This window comes from Terrapene carolina, unplaced genomic scaffold (assembly GCF_002925995.2).
Source record: "Terrapene carolina triunguis isolate 2854851 unplaced genomic scaffold, T_m_triunguis-2.0 Scaffold926, whole genome shotgun sequence".
NCBI classification, from domain to species: domain Eukaryota; kingdom Metazoa; phylum Chordata; order Testudines; family Emydidae; genus Terrapene; species Terrapene triunguis.
Genome location: NW_020665277.1, coordinates 1,872,667 through 1,887,103, shown reverse-complemented (window position 1 = coordinate 1,887,103; position 14,437 = coordinate 1,872,667). Strand labels below are relative to the sequence as shown.

Sequence of the window (14,437 nt, the reverse complement as noted above, 5' to 3'; positions counted from 1 at the left end):
CGCCGCCCCCATTGGCCTGGGACGGCGAACCGCGGCCAGTGGGGGCCGCGATCGGCCGAACCTGCCGCGTCAGCAGGTAAATAAAACTGGCCCGGCCCGCCAGGGTACTTACCCTGGCGAGCTGCATGCCGAACGTTGCCGACCCCTGCTCTATAGCCATTAGAACACAAGCAATATTGCAATTTCAATGACAAACATATATGTTCTAATACTGAAGACGTTCAACATGGGTGATATCTTTGGATCCAAATACTTTAACAAAAAACAAACATTCCAACCAGCCTCTAATCTGTGGTTTCAGCCACTCAAAAATTAAATGCAACCGGTCTGTTCTCCTGTAGTGCTCTCACAAGCAGCAAAGTTATGCAATGTGGCAGATTGACAAACACAGTAACTGCTACTAGGTGTAACAAATTTCCAGAACGTTGTCTCCTCCAACAGCATTTGACAAAACAGTAACAGTTACCTACTATACACTCACTCGTTCCAGTCCCTCAAGACATATATTAAACACTGAAGCTGTCCCGCTTAAAACCATGTAATTAAGTTTATCTGCTTCAGTCATATTACATCCGTCACTGTGATCCTTTCAGCACCTTGCCCCCTTTTTGGAGCATGAAATGCAGGTAACAAGAATGACGTTGTTAACATGGGACCATGTTTGCCAAGTATTAGCTTCTGCAGGCAAGTTCTCGAAGTGAGTCTGGCAACTGGTTAAGAATTTAACCACAGCTGCTGTCCTCAAATGCATCAGAAAACGTAAAAGACAATGAGAGTTTTTAAAAATGATACAATTATGCTAACACATAGGGCATTAACTACAAGAGAACAGAGCTGAAACTCTTGTAAGGCAATATAAGTGCTGCTTATCGAAAAAAAACAAATGAGCAGGCCCAAAAATAAATATGTACGCCGAGTGCTCACATATGAGGATAAGCACAATATAAACACCTAGACAGACTCTATAAGGGAAATCCAATTTACATCCCAACAAAGGACTGAGTAGTACAAGAACTAGTCTCAAAAACTTCTTTTCTCTTTTAGTAGTGTCCTCTTATCAAAGAAGTGACAGTAAGACAAGCTATTATTGCTCAGAGCAACATCACATAGCATCTGTACCCAGAAAGGTTTCCCTATAGTCTAGGAAAAGGCATAATAAAGGCCTAATAATAATAATAGTTGGTTTATTTGTGCTGTCTTAAATCCAAGGACTTCAGAGCATTTTACACACATTGAGTTAAGCCTTGAACACACTTGAGAGGCAGAAATAAACAGAGGTCGCAGTTCACCTAATATAAAGCACCAGTGAAGGCCTCACTTAATTAGGCTAAGCAGTTTGCACATTCAGTTGCAAAAATGATTTAGCAACGCTTCATTTTAACGTATTTAAAAAAAATGGTAAATTACATGCATCTGAATAATAATTAGAGAAGTCTGTCATTAACCATCTCTCTGGTTAATGGAGTAATTCTTTGCGGTGCAGGTTTTATTTAAGTGTCGGGGATTCAAAATGTCACTTTTCAAAAAGCACACAAACAAAAAAAACAGATTAGGCTCTCATTTATATCAGTGCCAATCTGGAGTCACTCCACTGACTTCAGGTAAGAACTGAATTTGACCTCAGTTGAAAACTGACTGCAGTGGAGGCACTCTGAATTTACACAGTAACACAAAACAGAATTTGGCTTTAGATTTAAAAAGTACCTAAAAGTAGTCAAATTCATTTTTAGAAAGCAAAGGTCAAAGTCAATTACTGTATGTACACATGATCTTGCCCTCATCCTATACAAAGAGTCAATATTTTAAATCTGACCACGGCACCCACTTAACACCATGATGAGTACAGTATAAAAACCTAGAAAGATTAAATAATCTAGGCATCATAGATAGAACATTAACTCAAAGGATAGGGCTGACCCAATAAATAGGCAGACTATTCTGTGGTGTTCTTGGGACATGAAAGGCACAAGTTTCTCTGCAAGTTTTGTACCTCGTTTAGTTATAAATTCTAAAGTTACTGTAATAGAAGCTGGAAAGGAATTTATATCCCATCCCCCACCCCCAATGTTTTCAGTCTGTTCACTCTGCATTTGACAGCATTGTGTGTGTAATTATTTTTCACTGTTTCCACAGTACATTCTGCTTCCCCCTAGCTGCAAAGACCATTAGAACTAAACCAAAATAAAATGATTACTGTCCAAAAATAAGCCACCCCTCCACTTCTGCCCTTAACCCACCCACCCAATTTCAAAATGAGACTTAAACGTAAACAAACTGTTTCTGTCAAACCAGTGCAAATTACAAGGGCGCCTCCCTGAAAATCCTACCCACCCATAGCCTCTTTTTGTTAAATGCATTAGCTAGAGTGTGTTAGATAGCCTTAACTACCATGGTATCATGTGGGGAAAGGCAGTCTCTTAGAAATCGAGGTCTGACCCATTTAAAGATGTGATAGATTAAATCTATCATTTTATACTGCATCTGGAAATGAACAGGAATTAGTACCTGAAACACAGGTATTAGGTGCTTCAGCAAGAATCATCAGTTACCAGCAGGTGGTCAACTATAGCCTAGAACAGGTGAAGTTTCACCACCACCTTCTATTCAACCTCCTCCCTCCCCTCCAAAAAAAAAAAAAAAAAAAAAAAAAAACGAGTTTAGAGAATGGGCAATAATTAACCAGATTATCAGAGTCACAGGGAAGCAAGGACAGTCCTCTAATAAGGGGCCTGTTATCTCTCTCTAAGCTTTTATCAACCACCAGAGACATGGACCCAACTCAAAAGTGGTAGCTTGGGGTCCCCATGCCCCACCACTACAGTAATACCAATTGAAAGCCAAGCAGCAAAGACCCTGCTCTCCACAGAAGCTAAAAGCTCAGTCTAATCTAATTGATCTTATCCTCAATGTACAACAAAGGTTCCTCGTGGTAAGCAATGCTCTGCTACCAAAGACTGCAGTCAGCAACCATTCGCCAAACTATCCACCATTCAATATAAGGCCACAGATCAGAACTTTCTGGATGCGACGGTGGAAGCAAGGTCTCTGCTTTTCATCCTAAACAGTCACAGCATGAGATTAACAGAAATGTTGCAAAGTGGTTTCATAAGCCTGTGATATGGGAACAACAAAATAAATCACCTGCCCTGATGGGAGAGGTGCAGCCCAACCTCAGTATCCAGGAGGTAGTGGTTAGTCTAGGAGAAAGGTCTGGCCCTCTACCCCTTCCATTTCCATAAAACAACACTCCTCAACTAGATGGAGTCAACCAGCAACTGTGAAAGTCCTATGGTGGTCATGGCAGCCGTAACAAGATACTAAATAGTTTTACACTGTTTGAATAAACTGAAAATGTAAGATGTATGGCCTAAATTTTCAAATTAACTAGTGATTTTTGGGTGCCCAACTTTAAATACCTTGAAGGAACCTAGTTTTAAGAGGGTGGGTGCTGAGCATTCACTGTAAAAATCAGGCCACGGGAAGATGTCTCCATTTGGGCACCCAAAATCACTAGTCACTTTTGGTCTATGCATCAGAGTCTTTGTTTAATTGGAGTGAGGAGAGCTAGAGAAGAAAGCAATTTTTCAAGCATCCACAGCTGCCTGGAGATTTTTAATAAGATGCTTTTAAAAGTCTAAGTTGACCATCCATGTATGAACTCCTTTAATGACTTGTCAAATATGCTCGATTTCCAATAATGCACGGTAAACTGGTCTTAATGTCATTAGCTATCTGCTTTAACTACCAAATCAGGTTGAGTATGAAAGCATTTTTAGCACATGCCAGGCAATGTACACAGAAACCAAGTTGCCAGCTATACCCCCTCAGAACCATTACTCTATAACAAATCTCATCTGACCTTTGAAGATTCTCTGTTGTGGCCTGCTTAGACACTTATTAAGAAAAGCATGATCAAATCAATTCAGAACATATTCATCTGGGGCCTTACAGCTTAGATTAATGCCATTTAATCTTGTAGTTTTTTTCCGAACACTGGCGATTCTCTATGAAACAGAATTGAGACAACATGATTTATATACTATAACCAGGTTTTATCCCAAAAGACTTACATTACAACAACCAATACTATTTGGACTAGTAAACATGACATTTAACATAATGCCAGTAGAAGCAGCATATTACATGTCCCTTTATAAAAATCACAGTTTTTTTTTTAGAAACCTAAATTGATCAGACAGACACAACCTATTATATGTTGCTAGAGGAAAGGAGAGTTAGAAAATAACCTTTATAGAATAGATAAATTAAGATCAAACTATAGAAAGTAATCCCCTTTGTATAATTCATGAAGGATGAACAAAGCAAATCTAATTAGGAAGGACAGAATTGGACATGTTCATTGACATCTTCACAGTTTTTACCGAGCATAGTGGTTTTCCACAGCATGGCTGAAGTGGGGCATCGGGCCTATATTATTAAGTTAACTTCAATGGAACTACATCAGGAATAAATTTGGTTTGTCTCAAGACTTGGAGTCTGAGTCCAGAGATGTTGTAGAAATGGTAGCTCCCTGCCAAAGTGCCTCCATTCACAGACATCTAGGATTTTCCGTGGGAACCCATGTTAGTATTCCAAGGAGGGGTGGAAAAGAAATGGCCCCAAAATGAAGGAGTAGGGGATCTTTAGGACCAGAACTGGGCACAAAGCCAAGTTCAGATCTGAGAATCTCCACTTAAGTTGTAAGGGAGGAGTCACCAGAAGAACAAACCTCAACTGAATATTTTATGTTTTCTCTAATTAAAATAATTAGATGCTCAGAGCTTGTAACATTAAACAACATCCAAATGAGTAACCATTTCTGCAGTAACTTGCTTATATGCCCAAGGATACTTTTATTTTTCTTCCAAAATTAACCCTGAAACACAAGAAATGATCTAGCCATTCTAATATCCGTTATTTCAACTTAAAATTGATACGATGACACGCTGGCAAATGTAATAGATGTGCAATAAGGTTACTTCTTTTAGTTTGTCCCCTAAACTAAAAAATTCTAAATTTAGTCTAAAGTAAAAATTCTGCAAGATAAGAAAATAAAGGAATTTAACTCTATGACTAATGACAACTTCTGGTCTTGTACAAGAGTAAAGAAGGGGGAACAAGTTTATTTCCAATTGTATTGATTTTAGAAATCATCCATGCTTGAAAACACTTTACACACAAAATTAAGTCCCTTCTATTGGGCTGATCTAGTCAAAATCATAGGGATTTATCATTAATGTGTGTCATATGTACATGATAGAAAAATTCATCTTGCACAATGTTTTATGCTCTATTTGAAATACAGTGAACTTCACTATATTTGCAGTTAGCAGCAGAAAGCATATTACATTTTCAATCATATCCAATATCAGCAAAAAGCTGATAATGCTATAATCCCCTTTCCATGGTGTATCTTTATGTAAAGACACTTCCTTCTTTGTCCACACTGCACTCACTGTAAGAGGAAATAGTACAAACTCATTTGAAGTGTGGACTTTTAGGACATTAATTGGCGCTCTAGAGCCAACATGGTAGTTTAGAAAATTAATTAAATATTCTTAAAGCTTGGTTGCCACCCACATGGGCTATGGCAATAAATACATAAAAATAAAAAAACCTAACCTCTCTATGGTTGGGTTACCATACGTCCAGATTTTCCCGGACATGTCCGGTTTTTTGATCCTCAAATCCCCGTCCGGGAGGAATTTCCAAAAAGCTGAACATGTCCGGGAAAATAGGGAGGCATGGTAAGGGGACCGAATCCTCCCCGAGCTCCAACTTTCCCAGCTCCCGCCGCTCTCCACCGCGCGCCGGGGCTGAAGCAACTTCCGCAGCGCAGCAGCAGCTGGAGCCTGGGGAGGAGGCGGCTGCGCGCTCGGATGCCGCCCGCCGCCTCTGTGCCCCCGCAGATCAGGGGAGTTGTTAGGTTTGCTGCAGCCACTAGCACTCGGGCAAAAGATACTCGGGGGACCCCGAGTGGAGTGGCTGCAGCAAAACTAACAAGTCCCCCGATCTGCAGGGGCACAGAGGCGGCGGGCGGCATCCAAGCGCGCAGCCGCCTCCTCCCTAGGCTCCAACTTTCCCGGCTCCCACCGCTCTCCACCACGGCGGGGGCCGAAGCAACTTCCCCAGCGCAACAGCAGCCGGGGGGCGGGAGGGAGGAGGGGGAATGCGGGGTGCTCAGGGGAGGGGGCGGAGTTGGGGCGGGGAAGGAGCGGAGTTGGGGCGGGGCCGGGGCCCCGTGGAGTGTCCTCTTTTTGCAGTATTGAAATATGGTAACCCTATCTATGGATGGCATCTGAACATAGGAAGATTGGATCAAACAAGGTAGCCAGGTAAGATTCAATTTTCTTTCCAACTTGTGACACCCTTACTTATGGGATTTGGTTGGTTGGGGGTAGGGAGGGCATATGCCTGGTCTACACTATATATACACACAATATAAGGCAGCTTATGTCGACTTAACTCAGTAAGTATCTACACTAAAATGTCACTCCCACGGATGTAACTTGCCCACTACACTAACTTAACTCCACCTCTGCGAGATGCATAGCACTTAGGTCGACATAGTTAGGGCAACACAGTGTCAGTGTAGACACTGCATTGTTTACATTGCCTGTTGCTGCCTTTCAGAAGCTGTCCCACAATACCCCACACTGACAGTTAAATCGGTGCAAGTGCTCCTAGTGAGGATATGCACTACCGATACAAGGAGTGTGGTGTGGACATGCAAAAGCAATTTAATTACTGCGGGGGCTAGAAGTCGATTTAACTTTGTAGTGTCGATTTGCCCAAGGAGTCGTGTTTCTAGGATCAGAAGCTTTCATAGGTTATGTACAGTTGGCTAATTAAACCAAAAGTTGACTAAGGCACTGAGCACTCTTCTAAAGAGAAGGTTTCACTAGAGTTGTGCTTTTTTTCTTAGCCTTCTGTTAAATAATGATAAACACTTCAATTAAGCTAACCCATACGAACATAAACATCATGAGTTTATTCTGCAGTTGTCCAAATGCATTTGTAATAATAAAATACCTATCTTATTGCCACATCAGATCAACACTAAAAACGTAACCGTTGCTCATCAAGAACACTTGCAACTGCTGTATAAACTGTTATGTGAACATAGGCTACTAGACAAGTTGTCTTCAACAGAATGAAAAGAAAAAACTTTAATCAGAGTGGGAAAAAAATCAGTATCTATCTCACAGCTTAGTATAAAGAGATACTCTTGGGGGAATTCTGTGCCACTGCACATGCGCAGAATTTATGTCCCCTGCAGATTTCTTTGCTTCTCCACAGAAAAATGACTTTCTGACAGGGAAGCAAAGGGAAGCCACAAGAACAGTTATGCGACCCTCCCCAGCAGTATGTTTTGGGGGCCCAGAGCAGCCGGAAGAAAAGTAAATCACTGTGTGGCAGGAGGTGAGACTGGGGAAGACCCAGTTGGTAGCTCCTACCCTTCCCCAGGCTCAGTTGCTAATCCCGACTGGGCGGACAGGACTTCCTCTTCCTTTGCACAGCATCCGGGGCCGAGTCCGACCCACCCCCAGATTTCTCCTCCACCTGAAAGAAGCTCTACAGCCCCCTCTCCCCCCCGCGCTTCCTGCACCCATCGCTCCTCAGCTGCAGGGGGAGGGATCCCTGTACAGGGAGCTGCTTCCCCATCCACCCAACCCCTGTGCCTCCAGACCCCCTCATACCCAGACCCTCCCACCGAGCCTCACCTCTCTGAACTCAGAACCCCTCCTGATGAGCCCCACTCCCCCTGAACCACCCGCACCCCCCACTCCACCATGCCCCAACCAGCTGCATCTGGACCACCCACTGAGCCCCCCACACCCATACCCCCCGCCGAGCTCTCTTCCCCCCACACTGAGCCCCAACCACCTTCACCTGGACTCCCCTGCAGAGTCCCATTACCATTGCACCCAGAACCCTCAACAAGCCCCTGTGCATCCACATCCCCCCGCACCCAGATCCCCCACTGAGCCACCCGCACCCAGATTGCCCCACACAGAACCCTCTCAACCCACACCTGGATCCCCCCCACACTATGCCCCTCCACACTTGGATCCTGCCTTGCTGAGGCAGCCTGCCCACACCTGGTGAACCTGGCATGGAGGGGCAGGGCCCTGGGGTGTTTCTGGGGCAGGCCCGGTTCTTGCGCTGTGTCAGAATTGGGTGCAGCCTCACAGCTGAGACCGTGTCCCAGGGGAGCTGCACAGTGATCTCCCACCTCTGTGCGCCCAGTGGCCTGTGCTTCCAAGTGCCATGCTGGAGCCTCCACATTTATTTGACAAATAAAATTTGCAAAATTTTAAAATACTGTGCATAGAATTTTTATTTTTTTGGCACAGAATGCCCTCAGGAGTAAGAGTCTTCAAAGAACTGCACTCTAATGAGAAAAAAAACCAACAAACTTCCCTTTACAAACGAAAGTAGGTCTACAATGGAAAAACAACCATCTATCCAGACATAACCCTGGGACTGGTTGAATCAGGTTACCTGTCTCCAAAGTCCACTTCTATTAGAACTGAGTACACAGTTACCAAAAGTGCCTAAGGAAAATTGAGGTTCATACCATCTGACATTAGAAAATACAAGGACATGCATAAATGCAGAAACTCTCTATATTAAAAATAATAATCTAAAACCACTGTATTTCTTCAGTCCCAGTACTGCAATCAGATCCACAAGTGGACCTTTGCACCCATGCAGAGGGCCAGTGAACTGTCATCACTAGGGCTCCATACGGCACATGATGCTACCTACAGCAATCTGATTGCAGGACTGGGGAACAATTTTGAGTTCTAAGTAGGCACCTCTGCAAACAGTATCCCAAACATATGGAGTAAAGATTTAAACTTTAAATATGTTCAAAAGATTCACTTCCTGCATCACTAAAAATAGACACATATTCCTTAAAACCAAGGCACTATGATTTTTCTTTTAAAAAATAATTAAATTGGTAACTTGTCTGTAGTTTTATACAACATTAAGTAATCTGGAAAAGAGAGACTTTATAGATCCATTAAAAAAATATATGTAAAATTGCACTGAATGAATTTATTCTCCAGATAACACACCAATGTCCTCTATTTGGACATAGTACAGGACAGAAGTAATACTAGGATATATCAGTACATACTAAATTTTAGATTTCATTATGCATGAAGACTGTGTTTCAATGTACAGTTAAAACTTAGACATTTTAGTATGCTCACATGTTATATTAATGCCATCTAACTAAATTTCAATTCTTTAATTATATCTGCAATGCCATCCTCATATTAGGTGAAGACATCAAATATATCACAAAATAGTCTACACATATCTGTATATTTGAAGCCTTTGGTTTCAATTCTAAACTATTCTGACATATTGTGTAAACACCAGTCTCTAAATGAAAACATTAACATGTCACTGGAACTACACTGTGCTAGTAAATTATGCCCTGTTCCTCTCTAAAATCTTACCAAAAGATATCTGACCTAAACACTACCAAACTGAAGCCAAGAGACATGATTAAATATTGTGTGTTTGGTTTAATTTGAGCCCTCAGACCCAATATAACCTTTGCTCTTCAAATACCAAGTGGGTCTACTAAATCTAGCAAAGTTTTTGCATTTTGTGTCACCCCTAGGTTAGTTCAGTTACAAGCTTTTAGATTTAGCTATCCTAAATTTATAAACACCGTGAGAAATAGTATGAAAATAAAAGGATAACTCACTTCACTGTTGAGGATCTTAGTTTGATGGAACACCAATATTCCCCTTGTCCCCGTGTGTCCCGCTTTGAAGAAAATACTGTGTATGAAAACAGATTATTTTTAGACTCAGTATGTGAAAGCACAGTACTTCCTGTCTCAGCTCCACCTTAAAAACTACACATACATTCTCTTTTTGATTTCTACAACTAGTATTTCATAACCCCTACTATCAAATGCAATGGAGGAGATGTCGAAGGGACAAGGTGTTAGAAACTTGAAATGTCAATTCCCTAGTTCATAACTCAGCACAAAAAAAGTTTGGTTAAAATATACTGTCACTCTTAGGCAATCAGGTCATATTAAAACAACGGCATTTTTATCTGTCACAGCTATGAATAGACTAAAATATTTTTATTTATAACACTGATCTTTTCCATAGCAACAGGATGTGAACATGGCATTCCCAGTGTAATGAAGTCACTATAGCAACATGATAATGATGTCAGAATAATCAGAAAGTATTTCATACTTAGGAGATGGTGTGCCACACTAGCTGTGTATTAAATTAAAAAGTTACAGATACTGTAGAATCTAGCCTGTTCTGCTTTAAATTTCTCTTTCACTTAAAACTCACAGAAACAACATTAAGGTATAGAGTGTTTGATTATTAATATCTGTTTCTTAGTGACTTCAGTCCTTATTGTCTCACAATTTCAGAAACTTCCATACTAAACAAATTTCACCTCTTGAGGAGTCTGCCATGGCCAATTGGATAAAGAATCAAGTGCTATTCCATTAACAAAGGAGGAGAATTTTTTCAAAATATTATACATCAAAACAGGGCAGTTCACAATTCAACCCTGGTCTTCCTCAAATAACACAATGAGTTAAGATTATTTGATGCTGTTAAGTTCAAACACATTTGGTGCCACATTTTAGACTGCGAACAATACACAAAGCCAAAATTACAAACTACCACTCTGGTTAAAAGCAATTTAATAAATACAAACACAAACAAGAAGTTGTGGTACCACATTTACAGATGAAAAATCTGAAATGAACGAATTTTTAAAAATCTGGTTTTCATTACCTGTGGTGTTTGTTTACTGTTTGCAGTTCATTCCAATATATGACTAGAACAATGAAAATAGACAAGTCAGTTTCATTTTTGTTTCTAGTCAATTTCAATTTCTGGTTCAGACATTAATACAAGACTGCAATGCTTGGTTACAATCATTGCAATGAAAGATTTAAACGCAAACTCAAAATGATCAGCAATTAAGTTTAAAAAAATATACTGGCAACATAACTATAGCTATGAGGTTTTGTCAAGTTTCCTAAACACAAAAATACCCACAACATTTTGAGCTAAACAGTGTGCCTTTCACCATGAATCATTTTTGCATTTCGATGAAGGGGGAAAAATTAAATTTGATGGTGTCTGGAGGCATATAATAGTTTTTCTACTGAATATTACTGGAAAGACTACCCTATTGGTAATTCTTGTGGTAGTCAACTCCCTATTTTAAAAGTTTTAGAGTGATGTAGATAATGTAAAACAACCCATGCCCAATAAATCATGTGATGTTTAAAAGTTTCAGTGCCGAGCAGAGGTACATTCTATGTACATGCCAAAGTTAACCAAGAAAAAATTCTGAAAGATTCCTACAAATCAGTAATGAAAGCAGCCCTTGAAATATATACTTTGATGTCATATACTACCCAGACTTGGAGGGCTGTAGCTTACAAAATCGAAACAACCCCGTTCACCCTCACATTTAAATAGAAGACTGACAGAAGGCAAGGAGAGAAGACAATCCCCCCTAGAATGACACCTTCAGAAAAGTGACAATGTAATAAAATGTTTGAAAATAGGAAGCACTATGAAGACACGACCATGCAAATGAAAGATGATGCTCTTTTCCCCTTTCACCCACTGCCCAAAATAGCAATCCAAAGCTAGCTTGTTGCTCTGAATGCCTTGATAATTCAGGTAACATTTGTTTTGTTTTTTGTTTTGATTTAGGGCTACAGAAAACTTTAAACCCATGTTGGAGAAAACTGTCTCAATGGCCCTTCCCAAACTTTCCTCTTCAAAGTCAGAGAGAAGGAACAGGAAAATAAACTCTCAGAATCTAACATTCAGACACCCAAATCCAAGTATCATCCACCCCAAATAGATCTTTCTCACACAGACCACCTAAGCCTTGTCTCGCATATTAGCCCCAAGTTATCTTCAAAGACAAGGGATGAGAGAACTACAACAGCCTTTTATGTCCCCTTGCAATGTCTATGGGAGCAGTGAGATGGCCTGCTCCCCTTCAACTTGGGTTCCTTGGCTCCCTCTTCAGTCTGGGCTGTAAAGCCTCTCTAGGACTGAGAAACACCCCAGACTACATGGACCAGTAAGAGAACTGCAGGATTTTCTCAGGCCCAATTATACAATCTGGGGAGAGTTTCTGCTACTGCAACACTGAACGCACCAGTACTGAAAAGGCAACAAGAAGCGGTAAAGACTCCAGGAGCGAAGTGGGTATGCCAGGATCCAGACAACTTCACTCCCTCCTCCCTCCACACACCCCAAAATAGGGAAGTGCAGCATCCTTGGCGTCTGACTGTCCCCACATCTGGGGGACTGAGACACGCTGGGGAATTCCTGGTTTCACTTCCTCCATTACCATGGCTAGCATATATTAGGTGGGTCTAGGAGGTGTGGGAGAGTGGCTGATGGCAGCAACTCAAGGAATGCACTAAACTACCCTGCTAGCTCCCATGTGTGGCACTGCCAACAACGGGTCAGGCCATCCCAAATATGCCTGACGCCAGCCAAGTTCAGTTCCAACAAGGCAGATGCATGCCCCATGCCTAGCCCCAGGAAATCGCAACAGAACCATTTTTATGGGAGAGAGAGAGAGAGAGAGAACCGCTGCCAGCCCAGGAACGCCCTGGGGGCAGTGCCCATGCCACCTCATCCTTTCTTCCTCGAGTCAGTGCCCCCCGCACATCCCTGCCCCGCATCCTAGAGCCAAAGCCTGCCCAGCGTGCGGGGAGCAGCGCCTGTCCCAAGCGCCCCCTTCACCCTGGGGGGGTCCCTGTGCCCATTCCCTGCCTCCCTGGGCCCTTGGTTTTACCCTTGGGGTAGGAACCCCGGACCCTGACTCGCACTCCCTTCCCCCTGCAGGGCTGGGGGAGGACACGAGTCAGTGGCCCCCCCAGGGAAAGGTCAGTGCCCTCTTTATCCCTCACTCCCAGTAGCCCCGGGGGTGTCCTTGAATCCCCCCCCCTGTGGCAGTGCCCGCCCCGTTAGCCTGGGCAATGAACCCCAGGGCCCCTCACATGCCCCCTTCCCCAGAGGTCCCACGGACTCACCCCACTTTACCCCGGGGGTCACCAACCTCCCCCCACCCCCCGCAGCGCCTGGCTCCCTCCGGGTGGGGGCAGGACCCCCCACCCCCGGCTGTCCTGACCTCCCCGGGCACCCCCCTGCCTGGGGGCCCAGCCCCTCTCCGGGGAGCCGGGACTCGCGGCCCTTCCCCGCGGAGACGGGCGGCCCGGGAGCGCCCCGAGCAGGCCCGGCCCGGCCCAGCGCCGCCGCCCCACTCACCCGCCGCCGGTGCCCGCCGGGCCGCCTCCTTCCGCCCGCCGCTTGCGCTCTCCTGCTCCGCTCGGGGCTCGGCTGCTGTGCGCGGCGGCGCCGCGTCCGCCCCGCCCTCCTCGGCCCCCGCCTCCCCCGGCCCGGCGCCCGGCAGCGGCCTGGGGAGGAGCCCACGGGGCGGGCCCGAGACAGCCGGGAGGAGCGGGGCGCTGGGAGCCGGGGATAGGGGATCTGGAGGGGAGGGGGCTGTTGGAGGGGTCCTGGGCTATGGGGGAGGGGATCTGGAGGGGAGGGGGCTGTTGGAGAGGTCCTAGGTTATGTGGGAGGGGATCTGGAGGGGAGGGGGGCTGTTGGAGGGGTCCTGGGCTGTGGGGGGGATCTGGAGGGATGGGGGCTGTTGGAGGGGTCCTGGGCTATCGGAGAGGGGAGGGGAGGGGGCTGTTGGAGGGGTCCTGGGCTATGGGGGAGGTAATCTGGAGGGGAGGGGGGCTGTTGGAGGGGTCCTGGGCTATGGGGGGATCTGGAGGGGTCCTGGGCTATGGGGGAGGGGATCTGGAGGGGTTGGGGACTGTTGGAGGGGTCCTGGGCTATGGGGGGGGGCTGGGGGGGGGGGGGGGGGTGGGGGGGGGCCTGGGTTGGGGGGGGGGGGATCTGGAGGGGATGGGGGCTGTTCGAGAGGTCCTGGGCTATGGGGCTTGCATGTTGTTTTTTGTTGTCAGTGGGACTACTTCTGTGCTTAAGTGCTTTGCTGTATCAAGCCCACGTGCTCAGCACCTTGCAGGATGAAGCCCCAGCTAGGAGTGGCCTGGGAAGAGCAGAATGTATCTATTGAGCAGGATAAGCTAGTTTTTAGCTATGCCTTCCGCTTGTGTAGTGTGAAATTCACTCCCATGTGTCGGGCTAGCCCAAAGCACCCAGGACCCTATCGGAGTGATGTATAGGACTTGTACTGGCCCTCTGCAGAGAGGTGAATTTCATCCGTGATTCGGTAGAAGACAAGTAGGATTTTCTCAGCAGCGAGAGATCAATCCTAAGAATATTTTCTTCTTCTGTTGTGTCCTGGGGCCCACAGCCCAATTATTCTGCTAGTGCTAGGCATCATACTTTGTATTTCATCCTGGTTCAAACCTGGA

General features: G+C 44.6%; 1 protein-coding gene across 3 annotated transcripts in view; it reads right to left on the bottom strand.

The window, feature by feature from the left end:
• RAP1A (RAP1A, member of RAS oncogene family) overlaps positions 1–13,420 on the bottom strand; it is a 68,797-nt gene extending 55,377 nt beyond the window's left edge. The window contains exons 1-3 of one of the 3 annotated variants that reach the window (XM_029913821.1): positions 13,314–13,420; positions 10,800–10,842; positions 9,731–9,806 (exon numbers count right to left, since the gene is read on the bottom strand). The gene's annotated coding sequence lies outside the window, so the exon portion shown is untranslated. The remainder of the gene's footprint in view (positions 1–9,730; positions 9,807–10,799; positions 10,843–13,313) is intronic. The other 2 variants (XM_029913819.1, XM_029913820.1) reach the window with 2 other exon arrangements.
• Positions 13,421–14,437: the final 1,017 nt, after the last annotated feature.